Genomic DNA, 14991 nt, shown 5'->3' on the forward strand with positions numbered 1-14991 from the left:
TCTGAAAGATGTCTTTCCTGTGGAAAATTGTTCAAAATGCAGAAAACATTTTATTCGAAATACAAAACAACAAACCCCCTTCTTGTATGACCACAATTCCTAACTTGGTCGGCTGTGAAATTAACTAGGGACCTTTTGCGTGTTTGGCAAACGTGACAACCACGACACTATGGAAACCTGAAGGAAGGGGCTTTTAAGGGGACAGGCGAAGTCACAAAGCAGTTGCCAAACAATGAAACACGACGATGTGTCCTAAGTGGGGGCAGATTGACAATTGTCCAAATTGGCAAATATTTCTCAATTTTTTATCAATGAAGTAAATTTGATTAGAGATCAGATGATAGATGTTGATGGTAGACTGTCAGATTCTATTATAAAGAACAAGACAATGTAGGATAAACTGCGTAGTTTTCAATTTAAGAGGGTAAGTGTAGATGAGGTCGGAAAACTGTTGCATTCCATTAAAAGCGATGAGCCATGTGGTATTTATAATTTGGTTGGGACGTTACTGAGGGCGGCAGCAAAGTTGATTCAGGAGCCGATATGCCATATCTTCAATTTAATTATTGAGAATGGTGTTTACCCACAGTCCTGGAAGATCGCAAAGGTGTAGGTCGAAAAGGTTTACTTAAACAAGTTATTCCTTGTGTGCTGTTGTAGTCTCTGTCGCGCAATTGGTCAGCGCGTTTGGCTGTTAACTGAGAGGTTGGTGGTTCGAGCCCACCCAGGGACTCTCAATTCACACGTGTTGGACTTTGGACTCCCTCCCTTGTATGAACATTTTTCCCCATTGGCGAACTGTTTTTGTGTTGGTGCCAGATGCACAGCTGGCGCTGTGGCTAAGCTAGTCAAAGTGCCTGTCTCGTACTGTATCTTCAATTTAATTATTGAGAATGGCATTTACCCACAGTCCTGGAAGATCGCAATGTTGCTTGGTCGAAAAGGTTTACTTAAACAAGTTCCTTGTGTGCACGGTCATCTCCTTGGCCTTCTCGGTTTTGAGGATGAAGAAGCAGAAATCTTCTGGCATACTGTACTTGACCACAGAAGGAGGATAAAGGAAGTAGGTTTAACATTTCAGGGAAGGGGCCTACCTTCACCACCTGAACAGGGACTTGAACCCTGTACCCTCAGATTACAAGTCTGATGCTGTACCAACTGAGCTATCCAGGCCTTTGTTTAATGAGGACAACTCACAAGGTAAAATCTTCTGGCATACTGTACTTGACCTTGCAGAGATGAGAGCTTCTTCTCTGGCTCTCAACAAAGGCGGTCACATCTTTCCCCTCTCCTCCCTATCCCTTATCTTCCCTTCTTCTTTTGCGTTCATCAAAGAGTAAAGCTGGTGTCCTGGTTTGCAATGCCTCGATTGTTACACCAGAAGGTGCGAGTCACAGTATGGCTTCAACTGAACAGAAGTTGGCAGGGTGTGAGTCTCTGTGGTGCAATCGGGGGCCAGTGGGTTGTCGCCGTTTTGTTGTTCCTGGAGCACATAAAGAAGAGTGGCCAGTACGGGGGTCCAACCCACGACCTTGGCGTTATGAGCACCACACGCTGACCAACTGAGCTAACCGGGATAGCGGCAGAGAGCTGCTGGAATGACAAGGCGCTACGAAACGCGTATCGGCTGGCAGCAAATGTCAACAACACGCGCGCGGCCATTATGTGGCTGTGTACCTGGTCCAGTGTGTTCTCATCTTGGGTTGGAATGTCCCCATGCTGGTAACGGGTGGGGAATACAGTCCGTTGATGAGGATAAGCGGTACAGAACATGGATGGAGTTCACTGGTTGAAGTTGCCAGCGACCATAAAAATGGTCATGGTCCCCTTTGGCCAACCAACACCACATCAAGTCTGCAGCGGCAACAAAGGCGTGTGGCAAGCGATAATTCGACCACTGAACCACCAATGCCTGCATAGGCACAGCGGAATTGCATTGCAGGTCACTGGGAAGATGTTCGGTTCAAAGGACCATTTGGTTCCTAATTCATGTCTGTCAAAAAATCACAACAGTGTACAGTGTCTTCTCTTAAGGGCCCCTGTTTACCAGTTGATGGGGTTTGACTTGATTCCTTTTAACATAAAAGCATTCCGTCATCTCTTAATCTATAATCCTGGCTGGCGCTTTTGCAAAAGCTAATATTTTCAAGCAGAGAGTCTGTGTTTCACCAGACCTGCGCAGAAACAAACTGAAATCTGTGACTTGATCAACCTAACTTCTGATCAAATGTGTAAGACCATGGAAGCTGGAATGTGCTTTTGAAAAGTCACTGACACAGTTTGCCAATTGGGAACCACACAAGTGCTGTGCAAGAGTGGAGCGCAAACATGAATGAACAGTGACACTGATGCACCCAGAGAACGTCCCTGGGTGGGCTCGAACCACCAGCCTCCCGAGCGCGCTGAAAGATTGCGCCACAGAGACTCACACCCTGCAAACTTCTGTTCAGTTGAAGCCATACTAACGCATGCTATGCTTCCAGCATGCCCTTTGTTTTGGGTGTGACTCGCACCATCTGGTGTAACAATCGAGGCATTGCAAACCAGGACACCAGCTTCACTCTTTGATGAGCGCAAAGCATTTTTGGGTACAATCCAGGGGTCTTGTGCTCTCATGGAAATGGCTCTGTCCTTTTTCAACTTGAGTTGAGACGAAATGTATTAAAATAGACAGACTGCATTTGTCACTCAATCAGAATTTATCAGTTTGCCAATTTCAGACTGCATGACAAAGAATCAAGTCAAACTACATCGACAGGGAAGCGGAGGTCCTTGGAGCTGCACCTCCGAGTCTGAGTTTGTGGGTTTCGCCCGGAAAAGGACAGCTCTGCTCTTCATGAGGTGCTCGGGTGTACTAAGTACAGTATAAAATGAAGTAGTTTGTTTCTCCTGATGCTTAAAAAATGAATTTTTATGTGGTCTATAGGAACTATGTGGTCGCTCGCTTAGCATGTGAGCGGTAGTGGGGTCGATGCTCGCAAGGACTCTTTTGTTTTTTGTTGAAGAGATGCTGGGATCGAAAATGAGTCCAGGATCTATCCCAGACAAAACCCCAAATGGCAGAGCTGGCACATTCTCGCAACGAGTCCCTTGTCGTGTAATAGTGAAGAAACTCAGTGTTTCCAATGTTCCCAAGTACCAAACACTAATCCAAGCCCCAATCCCTATTTCTACACCAAATAAAGCCATTGGTCTCACCCTAAACCCAGTCTTGACTGCATTCGCCAGTCGAGCACCTTGTCTTATTGTGTAGTACTCACGAGAAACTTGAGTCTTTCATTATTGATGTGTTTTATTTGTATTTCTGTCATCAGTCGCTGCAATATGACAGCAGTTCAGACATAGCACTTCAAGATGACCCTCACCATTCGACCGAAGCCAAAGACAAATCCGATCTATCTGTCCAAAGTCATCAGGATTTGAACTGGTGATCTCTTGCTCTGCAGTCAAATGCTCTACCACTGAGCTATACCTCAGAGAGGTATAGAGAAAAAAAAAACATTAAGAGATGTCTTGTTCAAGAAGGGAGGGTTTGTTTTCCCAGACTGGTTGTTGCAATTGTAACCCTGCTCAAGGTTCAACGTGACATACAAAACAGGAACTCCCCGTCGGGGAATCAAACCTAGGCCTTCCACGTCAAAGACGGAGATTCTGTCCACTACACTAATGAGGACTGCTGCTGAGTTGGTGTCTTTAAGAACAGGCTTATGACAGTTTTAGTGGTAGCTGGAGAATTTAACCAGCTTCCCCTTTGATCTGCTCCTTGCAGTCTTGGTGGGCAAGACGTTTGTTGCCGCTCTGCTTTGACATGCTGTTTTCTTTACCTTTCCCCAGTCTTGTTGAGGGTGTTTCACAGGTGGGTGGGTGGTTTGATGTTGGTTATGGGGGCCGCCCTGGGCTTTTGTTGTTCCTGGAGCACATAAAGAAGAGTGGCCAGTACGGGGGTTGAACCTCTGACCTTGGCGTTATTAGCGACACGCTCTGACCACCTGAAGCATACAATTCACCACTCAAAGGAGGCAACCGCAGTCTTAGCCAAAAGGCCAAGAAGCGATTCGAATAGCTATTAGAATAGAATAGTTCAATAGCTTCTCAATAATTTTGGAGAATTGTGGATAGTTTGTAAATTGGTGTTTGTCACCATTTTAAAAAATTGGAACAACCTTAGCTGTTTTCATTTTGACAGGTTCAAACTCCTGTGACACTTGTAAAAACACTTAATTACAAAAGAGACAGACAACACAATTCAACAAAAGTTTTCTCGCAGCGAGGAGAGTGAAACAACATACCCAGTGACATGCCGCTCCACTCTGAATATGCAGTTCACACTCTCTTTATATTGTCTTTAGGAGGTCCCTACTACATGGTCGTGCAACTCTCAGGGGAGGAGGAAACAAGCAGTTGCATGAGCTGTACTTGTTCGTTTATGTGTGTGTGAGAGTAATTACTTTTTGTGCATGTGTTTTTATCCTGGCATTTTTGCATGATAAACAGGAACATCTTCAAGGTCAATGCTGGCGCTCCCAGGCACCTCCAAGATTAGTGGTGCTGGGAGTTGCTGGTCAGGGTTATGGAATGTTCCTTCCTTTAAAACTCTGTTGTTTATTGTCTAAGCAAATAGATATAAGGGTAATAACTAACACTATAGTAATTGTATTTACACATAGTGTCAGATTCCAGCCAGCAATTGATCAATGCGACATTCACAGGGCCCTGGGAGGCAAGCAAGCCCCACCCACAGCTCCCTGTTCAAAACAGCAATTTAATATCTAGCCCCCTGTTGGGGGACATATCAGATATTAAACTGATAAGAACAGATACGACACTAGACCTTAACCAAAAGGCCAAGAAGGGATACCACCTGGCGCTCATAGGGGAGGAGGGCACTTCTGGCATGACAAGCTAAAGGACCGGTTGCACACATTGACTCACGACGACCTCACACGTCAACACGTCTCAGGGTTAAACATATTGGCCTCTCATGTTACATGGTGTGACTAGGGACGTGGAGTCAGTACTACAGTCTCCCCATTGAATGTCTGCAGAAACTGCACTAAGCCACTTGCTGTCACTGCCTTTGCTCAGAATGAAGTCACAAGAGTGCTATACAGACTGACTCCTTGAGTACTGTCTCTGAATTTGGACACAGGTTCAGTGGGTGGGCTTGTTGTGGGCGACCTGATGAGACCACCACTTAGCATGTGGCATGTGCAAGAGACTCGTCCGGGCGAGACCGGTCCAACTCATATTTACCTGGCAGGGGAGATACCATGATCAAGAAGGTGGTTCACCCAGGGTGAGGCTCAGCCATTGCACATAGGTTGAGCTGACCTCTGTGAATTCCCCAAATGTGGGAATTTTTACTGCATAGTTTGTGGTAGTGGGGGGCTGCGTTCGCACTCTCCCCTGATCCCGTGTTTAAAACAAGAGGCAGGTGCAGCACTGTGCTGAGCTCCTCGGCTTGTGAGTGCAGCCAGACTAGAGCAAGAGCAAGAAACGACCAGCCCAGCACTACCAAAGCTTGCTGGAAAGGTCTGCCCGTCCGCGGGACACAACCAACCAGCCGTGAGGCCGATCTGCTCTCAGTCAGGAAACCTCAATGAGAAACGGCAACAAGACAGAGAAAGGGCCGTCAGCCAAGCACCTCCACTTTACCAGCAAACCAGAACCAGTGGCCACAGTGGACGTCAGAAACAACCATCCAACTCAAGCTTAATTGGATCAAATTGCTGTTGTTGCTCTCAGCGGCCTTCCCAGCCGCAGTGGGAACTGCTTCGGATCTTTATGTCCAAGGAAGGAAGCCACAACATTGAGGTTCATGGTAAACCTACCCGCACAGGCCAGCTCCTGCACTTGTCTTGTCTTGTTGTGGGATCAAAGCCAGCAGTTTGTCACCTTGATTTTTTTGGAAAAGAAAGAGTTGAAAGGCCATGTTTCCACCCAGTTTCGAACTGGGGACCTGAAGGGAGGAGCTTTTAAGGGGACTGGCAAAGTCACAAAGCAGTTGCCAAACAATGAAACACGACAATGTGTCCAAAATGGGGGCAGATTGACAATTGTCCAAATGACAAATATTTCTCCTTTGTAGGGAAAATTGTTCCAGAAATAATGGGCTTTTCTTCAACAAAACAAGAAATCAGAAATGAAAGAAATGATTTTTTTTGGAAGGGAGTCTTCCAGTGGAGTTGGTGCCAACCAAGGTGCAAAGTATTTTTGGGTACAATCCAGGGGTCTTGTGCTCTCACGGAAATGGCTCTTTTTGGCACTTTTGACAGAATTTTGGAGATAATCAAGTCTCAGGTGGAGAGGTGCGTTTCTGATCGAATGCAGAGGTCATGTGTTGGTCCCGAAAACTGTCTTGGCACTTTTTTCACAGATGAAAGGTATAAAAACAGCTCTGTTGCATTGCGGGTGTGCTGAAATGACCTAAACATTCCCCATTCATTTCCAATTATAGTGAAAGCCCCCTATGAATGTAATATACTTTTGTCCAGGAGTGGTGCTGTGGCCGCTTCTGTTCTCCATCCATCCTGAACTTCAGGTAATAAACAGCACAATTGCTTTTTCCGAGCGAGTGAGCGACGAGACGGACATAAACACGTTGGACTATGTCTCACAACTGGCCTGGGAACGCCTTGGTGTCCTCCCGGTGGAGCTGGAGGAGGTGGCCGGGGACTGGGAAGTCTGGGCTTCCCTACTAAGACTGCTGCCCCCGCGACCCGGACCCGGATAAGCGGAGGAAAATGGATGGAATCGAAACCGGGCCGCGGCGGTGAGCGCACCGAATCCTAGCCAATAGACCACCAGTTATTTTGTAAAAGAGGGAATAGAAAGCCCATGTTTCCACCCAGTTTTAAACAGGGGGCCTTATGCGTGTGAGGCAAACGGGATAACCACTAATCTATGGAAACCCGGAGTGGAGGAGGGGGGGGGGGTTATAAGAGTACTGGCGAAACTCAGAAAGCAGTGGCCAAACAATGAAACATGATGATGTGTCCAAAGTGGGGGCAGATTGACAATTGTCCAAATGGACCAAGATCTCTCCTTTGTAGGGAGAATTGTAGTTCACATAAGATGTTCCAGAAATAATGGGTTTTTCTTCAACAAAATGTTTTTGAATCAGAAGTCTTGTTGTGTTGAAGAAATTCCCATCCTTTCTAATGTCATGTGGAGTACACATGTGACATGTACTACAATGCTCCCTACAAAGGCAAAACCCTTGTGATTTTGGACATTTGGGCTAACAAAACAGACCACATTAGCAGGACACGACTTTTCATTTCAACATTTATGCACCCCAACAATAAACTCCCATGCAGAAAACGGAACAAAAATGGGTACAATCTGGGGTTACAACAGTAACTTTCCCATAACTTTATGGAATCAAACCAAAACCAACCTCACTTGAGTTGGTTTGACCAAAGGAGACGTGCAAAAAGGGAAACAATCTTGAGGTATATTACACCGTCTACAGATACATTTACACAAGTTGTTGCTATTGTGAGCCATGCATTCATGTACTCTTAGACTATTCTTCAACAACAAGTTATTCCTTGTGTGCTAGTTTGAGCCCCACATTGAGCGGTTCAGCACTTTTGGTGATACATCGCCAAGATTTCTTTCCTGTGGAAAATTGTGCAACATGCGGAAAACATTTCATTTGAAGTCCAGAAAAACAAATCCTATTTTTGTATGACCACAAATGGTAGAGCGCTCGCTTCGCATGTGAGATGAAGTGGAATCGATGCCTGCATTCTCCAAATAGTATATTATGCCTTTTCCTGCTAAAAAAAAAAAAAGTGTTCTCCATCTCCAACATCGTACCTGATACTTTGATTAATTGCATTCTAATGATGTTTCCTAAAAACACAGGTGGTGTCAAAACTACTGCATTGGTATAGTCCCATGAGGATGGGATTCAAACCCATGTGCGCAGAACACAATGGATTAGCAGTCCAGCACCTTAACCTCTCGGTCACCTCATCTGCTGCAGGACCTTTGCTGACATGGTCTTGTTGACTCCAAATGAGTCCCAACATCTGAATTAGTGTTTTGGTGTTGCAGAAACTGTGGCAGCCTAGTTAGAACCCAACCTTAAACTCCAGGTTCTTTTGTTGAATGGCTAGTGGTGCAGTGGATGACGTGTTGTCTACGGGTTAGACAGCTGTAATCGTATCGTGGTTCGTACTCATTGTTGTGTCCGCACCAACCCTGGGTCATGGAATGTGTGTGTTGCTTTTGTTATTGTCTTGTCTAAAAATTACTTTTCTCTCAACCCAATTGTAGTCTTGGCGAAACAGTGACAATCCCGAAGCTAACCTTAAATGACAAGTCCTTTTGTTGTACGAATAGTGGGGCAAAGGATAACGCATCTGACTGCGGATCAGAAGATTCTACTTTCAACTCTTGGCTAGCTTGCCAACCTTTTCAATGAACCTGACTCTAAAATTCAAGTTTTGCTCGCAGACGAATCAGAAGCAACTGGGAGCAGCAATCAGCACCTCCAAGTCAGAGTTTTTGGTTCTTGCCCGGAAAAGGATAACTCTGCTCTTCATGAGGTGCTCAGCTGTGTTGTAACATCTTACAGTCCTTTGCTGCCAAATCATTCCAGTCGTGGATAATGGACCTGACCAGGAAAATGCCAGCTGTGGGATTTCAACCAGTGCCCCCTGAGCAAAAGGAGCCTTAATCTGGTGCTTTAGACCACTCATCCACACAACCTAAAACAGTGCCCTGATCAGGAAAAAACTGTGACCTTGTGAGGTTCATTGTGAAGACCTTTAGAACTTCAGTCCAACGCTCTCCCAAGTGGGCTATTTCAGCTGCGATGGGGGGGGGGGGGGGGTTCTGCTTTTTCAGTCAGGGCCAAAAGTGGGGGAAGGGTGAAGCTGTGTCTGTGCCACGTACTGTCGTCGTGTCCGACGTGGCCTCGGTACTGTGGGCGACGAGCAAAACACTAATTAAAGTCATCATTAGACTCATTTTGAGTCAACAAGACCATCCTCAGATTAAAAGTCTGATGCTCTGCGAACTGAGCAACCCAGGCCTTTGGTCACAAGACTTGCTAACGCCTCCTTTTTCCCCTCAGAATAGGGTTAGGGTTAGGGTTAGGACAACAGGACAATCCCTTGGTAATCCCTGATCCACGGTTACCACTGATTTGTATTTGAAATCAAATCTACAAATAAATGAGTAATCATACTCTTACTGTTAAAGGAAGACACAGCCCAAACACTTGATTGCTGCAGGGCAAGTCGGTTCCACCAAGACTTGAACTTGTTCTTCTGTGGGCAGATGTCAAAGTTGAACATGCTGAGTGCTGGATTTTAAGTGGAACACATAAAAACAATTCCAAGTCTGCCAATCGAACTACGGTCTACCTCCTGATGGTCGTTACGTCTTCCATAAATGGGGCGTTAAAATGTGGATTTTCAAAAGGAACAAAGACAATCCATCTGCAACCTTGTCAAAGGACACGTAAACAGTGCAGGTACCCTCCTTTGTGCGGCTCCATTTCAGTGTTCTTCATTTTCAGCGAACCTCACAAGGTCACAGTTTTTTCCTGATCAGGGCACCATTTTAGGTTGTGTGGATGAGTGGTCTAAAGCGCCAGATGAATGCTCCTTTTGGTCAGCAGGCACTGGTTGAAATCCCACAGCTGGCATTTTCCTGGTCCGGTCCATTATCCACGACTGGAATGATTTGGCAGCAAAGGACTGTCAGATTGTACAACACAGCTGAGCACTTGGAGAAGAAGATTGAGAGAGGTCTTGTTCTCGTGAGAAGGGTTTGCTCTGCCTGAATCGTAACCGTACTCAAGGTTCAACATGACATTGTGACATACAAAACAGGAACGCCCTGTCTGGGAATTGTAGTCTTCCCAGTCTTCCGCGTGACGGGGGGTGATACTGTCCATTACACTATACATCTGGGGACGTCAACCAATGAAATCCATCCATTTTCTGTAGCTTTTCTATATCCTCATCAATGTATTGTATTCCCCACCCGTTACCAGCATGGGGACATTCCAACCCAAGATGAGAACACACTGGACCAGGTACACGGCAACATACGTGGCACAGACATCGCTTCACACTGCCCCCACTCTTCGCCATTACTGAAAAAGCAGAATGCCACCTTAGAAGCTGAAATAGCTCACTTGGGAGAGCTGATGTTCAAAAAGTCCCTGGTTGAAGCCTGGGTTTCAGCACAATCCCTGTTTAAGTTGGGGCTATGCAAACAGTTTGAAAAGGCTTATTGGCTGGCTGAAAGGACCTTAACTTCGTTCTTCAAAAGGCCACCCATCCAGACAAGGTTAGAGGACATTGCGGGCATTGACCCCACTACTTCTCACATGCTAATCGAGCTCTCTACCATTTGAGCTAATTCCCCTGCTGTTGGCAGAGAAGGTCCAGTCTCATAACTATTTTCATTCATTTGCTGGAGTACGTCAAAGCGACACAGTCTCTTCCTTTCTGGGTGCAGACATGATGCAGTGCCTGGTGGTCTAATGGTTAGGACTTGGTGCTCTCACTGGTGCTCTCCCTGGTTCGACTCCCAGTCAGGGAACTGACATTCGGACAGGTTTTGAGTGGAGATAGGATTTGTTTTGGTCTTGGTTAGCGTCATCTTTCAGCGCTATCTGTGAACTGCTGTCATCCTGAATCGACTGACGACAGAACTACGAATAAAACACATCAGTAAATGATAGACTTGAGATTAATTGTCACACTCCCTGTCGGCCTACCATTTTAAGCGGGTTTTAGAACAGCGCAGCTGCAAAAAGCCCCTTCTCTTCCTGCCCGGTTGTTTTTACATATTTCAGATTGTGCAGATGCGGTATCGGCCGGCCAATCAGAAGTTGCCACTGCCCTGGACTGTGTCAGATGTTGTCCAGTTGGAGAAGGACCACCAAATCCTCCTGCAGGTGGATGCCGCTGGTGACCTCCTGACCTGCAAGCAAACTGCAAGAGATGTCTCCCCCATCCCAGAACTCATGAGGGTGCGTATCTCTTTGTTCCATATCTGTGTGTAACTAAGCCAGTAAACGGGTTTTAATAGAGTAATCAGTCTGATGTGTTCCACTAAGTGTTGTCTCTATCCGGGCATGTGGGTGTATCAAGCCAAACTGTGAGATGAGTATAATAAACTAAAACAATATAATGAATAATCACCTTCAAGATGTATCAATAAAAGTGCTGAATCGCCCAATGTGGGGCTCGAACAAACGACCCTGAGATTACTTCTCTACCGACTAAGCTAATCGGGCCTTTTTCTGCCCTAAACATCATTTTTTGTTTTGTTTTTTATTGATGTTGCCATCCTGATGTTTGATCAATTCCACAGCTGACCAAGTTTCCAGGGAACAGAAGGAGCGAGACGTTCAGTCATCGCTGAGAACTTTGGAAGTGGAGTCACCTTAAGTCAGGACTGCTTCAGAGGTATCATGACCAGTCTGCATCAAAGCATTGTCTGACATCCTGGGCCGGTTTCTGGCATTGATTCTTCATTCATTTGCCATCCCTGATAGATGGTTAAGAATTTCTACAGCCGACCTCATTTGTGAGGTAAGTGTTCACAACTTGATTGCTGCAGGGCAAGACAGTTCCGTTAGAATTTGGATTTTTAAAAGGAACAAAGACAATAAATCCACAACCTTGTCAAAGGATACGTAAACAGTGCAGCCATAGCAGAGGATGCTTTCTATCATTTATTGATGTTTTATTTGGATTTCTGTCGTCAGTCGCTTCAGGATGACAGCAGTTCGCAGATAGCGCTTAAAGTCCTAGCCACTAGACCACCAGGGACTGCATCATGGCTGCACTCTGAAGGGCAGAGACTGTGTCGCTTTGACGTAGTCCAGCAAAGGAACCAAAATAGTTCTGAGACTGGACCTTCTCTGCCAAAGCTGCAACAGCAGGGGAATTAGCTCAAATAGTAGAGCGCTCGCTTAGCATTAGAATGCGAGAAGTAGCAGAATCGATATCCGCATTCTCCAAGGAATCCTTGTCCAGAACCCATTTTTTCTCTAAGAGATGACGGAATGGAGTCCAGGATCTATCCATCAGCGTCAGACAAATACCCCAGACCTAATCCTGGCCGTGTTCTCTAGACTAGTCTCTTGTCATGTAATAGTGAAGAAACCCAGTCCGTGACTTATTGTTCCCAAGTACCAAACACTAATCTGATCCAAAGTCCCGATTTCTATGCCAAAAAAGCCTTAGGCCTAACCCTAAACCCAGTCCTAACAGCCTTCTCTATTCGAGCACCTTATCTTGTTGTGTAGTACTTACCAGAAACTGAAGTCTATCATTTATTGACGTGTTTTATTCGTTTTTCTGTCGTCAGTCGCTTCAGGATGACAGCAGTTCGCAGATAGCCCTTAAAGATGACCCGAACTGTTCGACCAAGGACCAAGACAAATCCTATTTGTAAAATCACAAATACTTCAACTTGCTGATATAGTTCATCTTCAAACAGCTAAAATAATGCATAAGGCTAAAAAGCAATTAGCTCAAAATGTCATCCAATACTTCTCTACAAGAGAGGAGAAATATGATCTCAGGGAAGAAGTACATTTGAAACACTTCTATGCTAGAACTTATATGCACCCAGACAAGGTTAGAGGAGGTTACGAGCCAAACCATTGACTCCAAGGGCACAAGTTGAGTCCACCGAGACATCAAGGTGAGCCCGAGGGTGGCTAAGGTGTTTTTTTCAAGTCACGATTGTGATGTCTTGTTTTGTTGAAGAAAAGCCCATTATTTCTGGAACAATTTAACCTACAAAGGAGAAATCTTTGTCAATTTGGACAATTGTCAATCTGCCCCCACTTTGGACACATCGTCGTGTTTCATTGGTTGGCAACTGCTTTGTGATTTTGCCAGTCACCTTAAAAGCCCCTTCCTTCAGGTTTCCGTAGTGTAGTGGTCATCACGGTTGCCTCACACGCAAAAGGTCCCCAGTTCGAAACTAGGTGGAAACATGGCCTTTCACAAAAAAAATCAATGTGACAAATAGGAACAAGGACATGTGCTTGATGTCCGTCCCCAGTTTGGACACAGAATCCATATTTCCTGGATGACTGATGGGCTGGGAATACATAACAGGCCGGTGTTGCAGGACCTGAGGGACTGCGAGGGCTCATAACGTAAAAAAAAAATCAGATAAGAAGGTAGATAAGATAAGGAAGATAAGAAGGCCCACAACCCCTAAGACATTTAAAACCATTAAAAGAACCTTCAAATGGATCCTGAAACATACAGGCAGCCAATGCAGTGATTTTAGAAGCGGTGTAATATGCGCCTGCCTTATGGTCCTCGTCAGCACACGTGCAGCAAAAGTTGTTCTCTAAAAGTTGTAGACTTGTGATGTTTCTTTTAGGAAGACCAGAAAGCAGGGCATTGCAATAGTCAATACGACTGGAAATAAAAGCATGCATCAGCATCTCTCTATTTGCCCGAGAGAGGACTCTGGCTATATTCTTTAAATGAAAAAGAAAATCCTGTTTTTGTAACATTTTTAATGTGTGGAATAAAATTAAGCTCAGTCCCCTTAAAAGCCCCTTCCTTCAGGTTTCCATAGTGTAGTGGTTATCATGTTTGCTTCACACGCAAAAGGTCCCCAGTTCGAAACTGGGTGGAAACAAAAAAATCAAGGTGACAAATAGGAACAAGGATATGTGCTTGATCTCTGAAGGGACTTGAACTCTTGACCCTCAGATTAAAAGTCTGATGCCCTACAAAGTGAGCCCCCAGGCCTTTGGTCAGAAGACTTGTTTTTGTTTATTTGGAATGAAATGTTTTCTGCATGTTGAACAATTTTCAACACTATCTTTCAGCTGTATCAATAAAAGTTCTAAACCCCCAATGTGGGGCTCGGACCCACAACCATGAGATTAAGAGTCTCATGCTCTACCGACTGAGCTAATCGGGCCTTTTTCTGCCCTACATATCATTTTTTTCCGTTTTTATTGATGTGGCCATCCTGATGTTTGATCTATTCCACAGCTGACCGAATTTCTTAGGGAACAGAAGTAGCAAAACCTGGAGGGTCAGGATGGCCGAGCGGTCGAAGGCGCTGCATTCAGGTTGCAGTCTCGAATGAGGCGTGGGTTCGAATCCCACTTCTGACATCTTGAAGTGGCGTAAACCAGGGGTGCTTTTCAACATGACTGCTGCTGAAAAGTGTACAAAGCAGACCTATTGCATCCTGGGGTCTTGCGTTTCTCCGGAAAACACTCTTTGTACTTCAACATGACCTCGGATAAAAAGTATGAAAACCAGAGTCATGGAAATACCAGAAGAGGACTGCGGGAATTGAACAAACGAGCCCCTCTTTGCTAGACTTGTAATTTGACCAACTATCTTTTCCCCTCCTCTGCTGAGTGTCCACTGAATGTAGGTGGCTGTTCTCGTTCTCAATTAGTTAATTTAGTTGTATCACCGGTTGACATCCCACAGCTGGCATTTTCCTGGTCAGGTCCATTATCCACGACTGGAATGACTTGGTAGCAAAGGACTGTCAGATTGTACAACACAGCTGAGCACTTGGAGAAGAAGTTGAGAGAGGTCTCGTTCTAGTGAGACGGGTTTGCTCCACTCCAATTGTAACCCTACTCAATTTTCAACGTGACATTGTGACATACAAAACAGGAACTACCTGTCTGGGAATTGTGATACTGTCCACTATACTATATATGTGGGGACATCAACCAGTGAACTCCATCCATTTTCTGTACCTTTTCTGTATCCTCATCAACGGACTGTATTCCCCACCCGTTACCAGCATGGGGACATTCCAACCCAAGATGAGAACACACTGGACCAGGTACACAGCAACATACGTGGCACAGACACCGCTTCACACTGCCCCCACTTTTAGCCACGACTGAAAAAGCAGAACACCACCTTCGAAGCTGAAATAGCTCACTTGGGAGAGCGTTAGACTGAAGTTCTAAAGGTCCCTGGTTCAGGCCTGGGTTTCAGCACA

At 45.4% G+C, this 14991-nt stretch overlaps 5 non-coding genes and 1 pseudogene across 5 annotated transcripts; 4 read left to right on the forward strand and 2 right to left on the reverse strand.

Annotated features, from left to right (window-relative positions):
• The first annotated feature begins 659 nt into the window (after nt 1–659).
• On the forward strand, nt 660–733 carry trnan-guu (transfer RNA asparagine (anticodon GUU)). Its single transcript has one exon. It is a non-coding gene; the product is annotated as a tRNA-Asn (tRNA).
• Nucleotides 734–1100: 367 nt separating this feature from the next.
• On the reverse strand, nt 1101–1173 carry trnat-ugu (transfer RNA threonine (anticodon UGU)). The gene has a single exon. It is a non-coding gene; the product is annotated as a tRNA-Thr (tRNA).
• A 3512-nt stretch (nt 1174–4685) lies between these two features.
• On the reverse strand, nt 4686–4856 carry LOC131138945 (U2 spliceosomal RNA; annotated as a pseudogene).
• A 389-nt stretch (nt 4857–5245) lies between these two features.
• On the forward strand, nt 5246–5409 carry LOC131138944 (U1 spliceosomal RNA). Its single transcript, XR_009132176.1, has one exon. It is a non-coding gene; the product is annotated as a U1 spliceosomal RNA (small nuclear RNA).
• An 8165-nt stretch (nt 5410–13574) lies between these two features.
• On the forward strand, nt 13575–13647 carry trnav-cac (transfer RNA valine (anticodon CAC)). The gene has a single exon. It is a non-coding gene; the product is annotated as a tRNA-Val (tRNA).
• A 405-nt stretch (nt 13648–14052) lies between these two features.
• Nucleotides 14053–14134, forward strand: trnal-cag (transfer RNA leucine (anticodon CAG)). The gene has a single exon. It is a non-coding gene; the product is annotated as a tRNA-Leu (tRNA).
• Nucleotides 14135–14991: the final 857 nt, after the last annotated feature.

This window comes from Doryrhamphus excisus, chromosome 11, assembly GCF_030265055.1.
Source record: "Doryrhamphus excisus isolate RoL2022-K1 chromosome 11, RoL_Dexc_1.0, whole genome shotgun sequence".
NCBI classification, from domain to species: Eukaryota; Metazoa; Chordata; class Actinopteri; order Syngnathiformes; family Syngnathidae; genus Doryrhamphus; species Doryrhamphus excisus.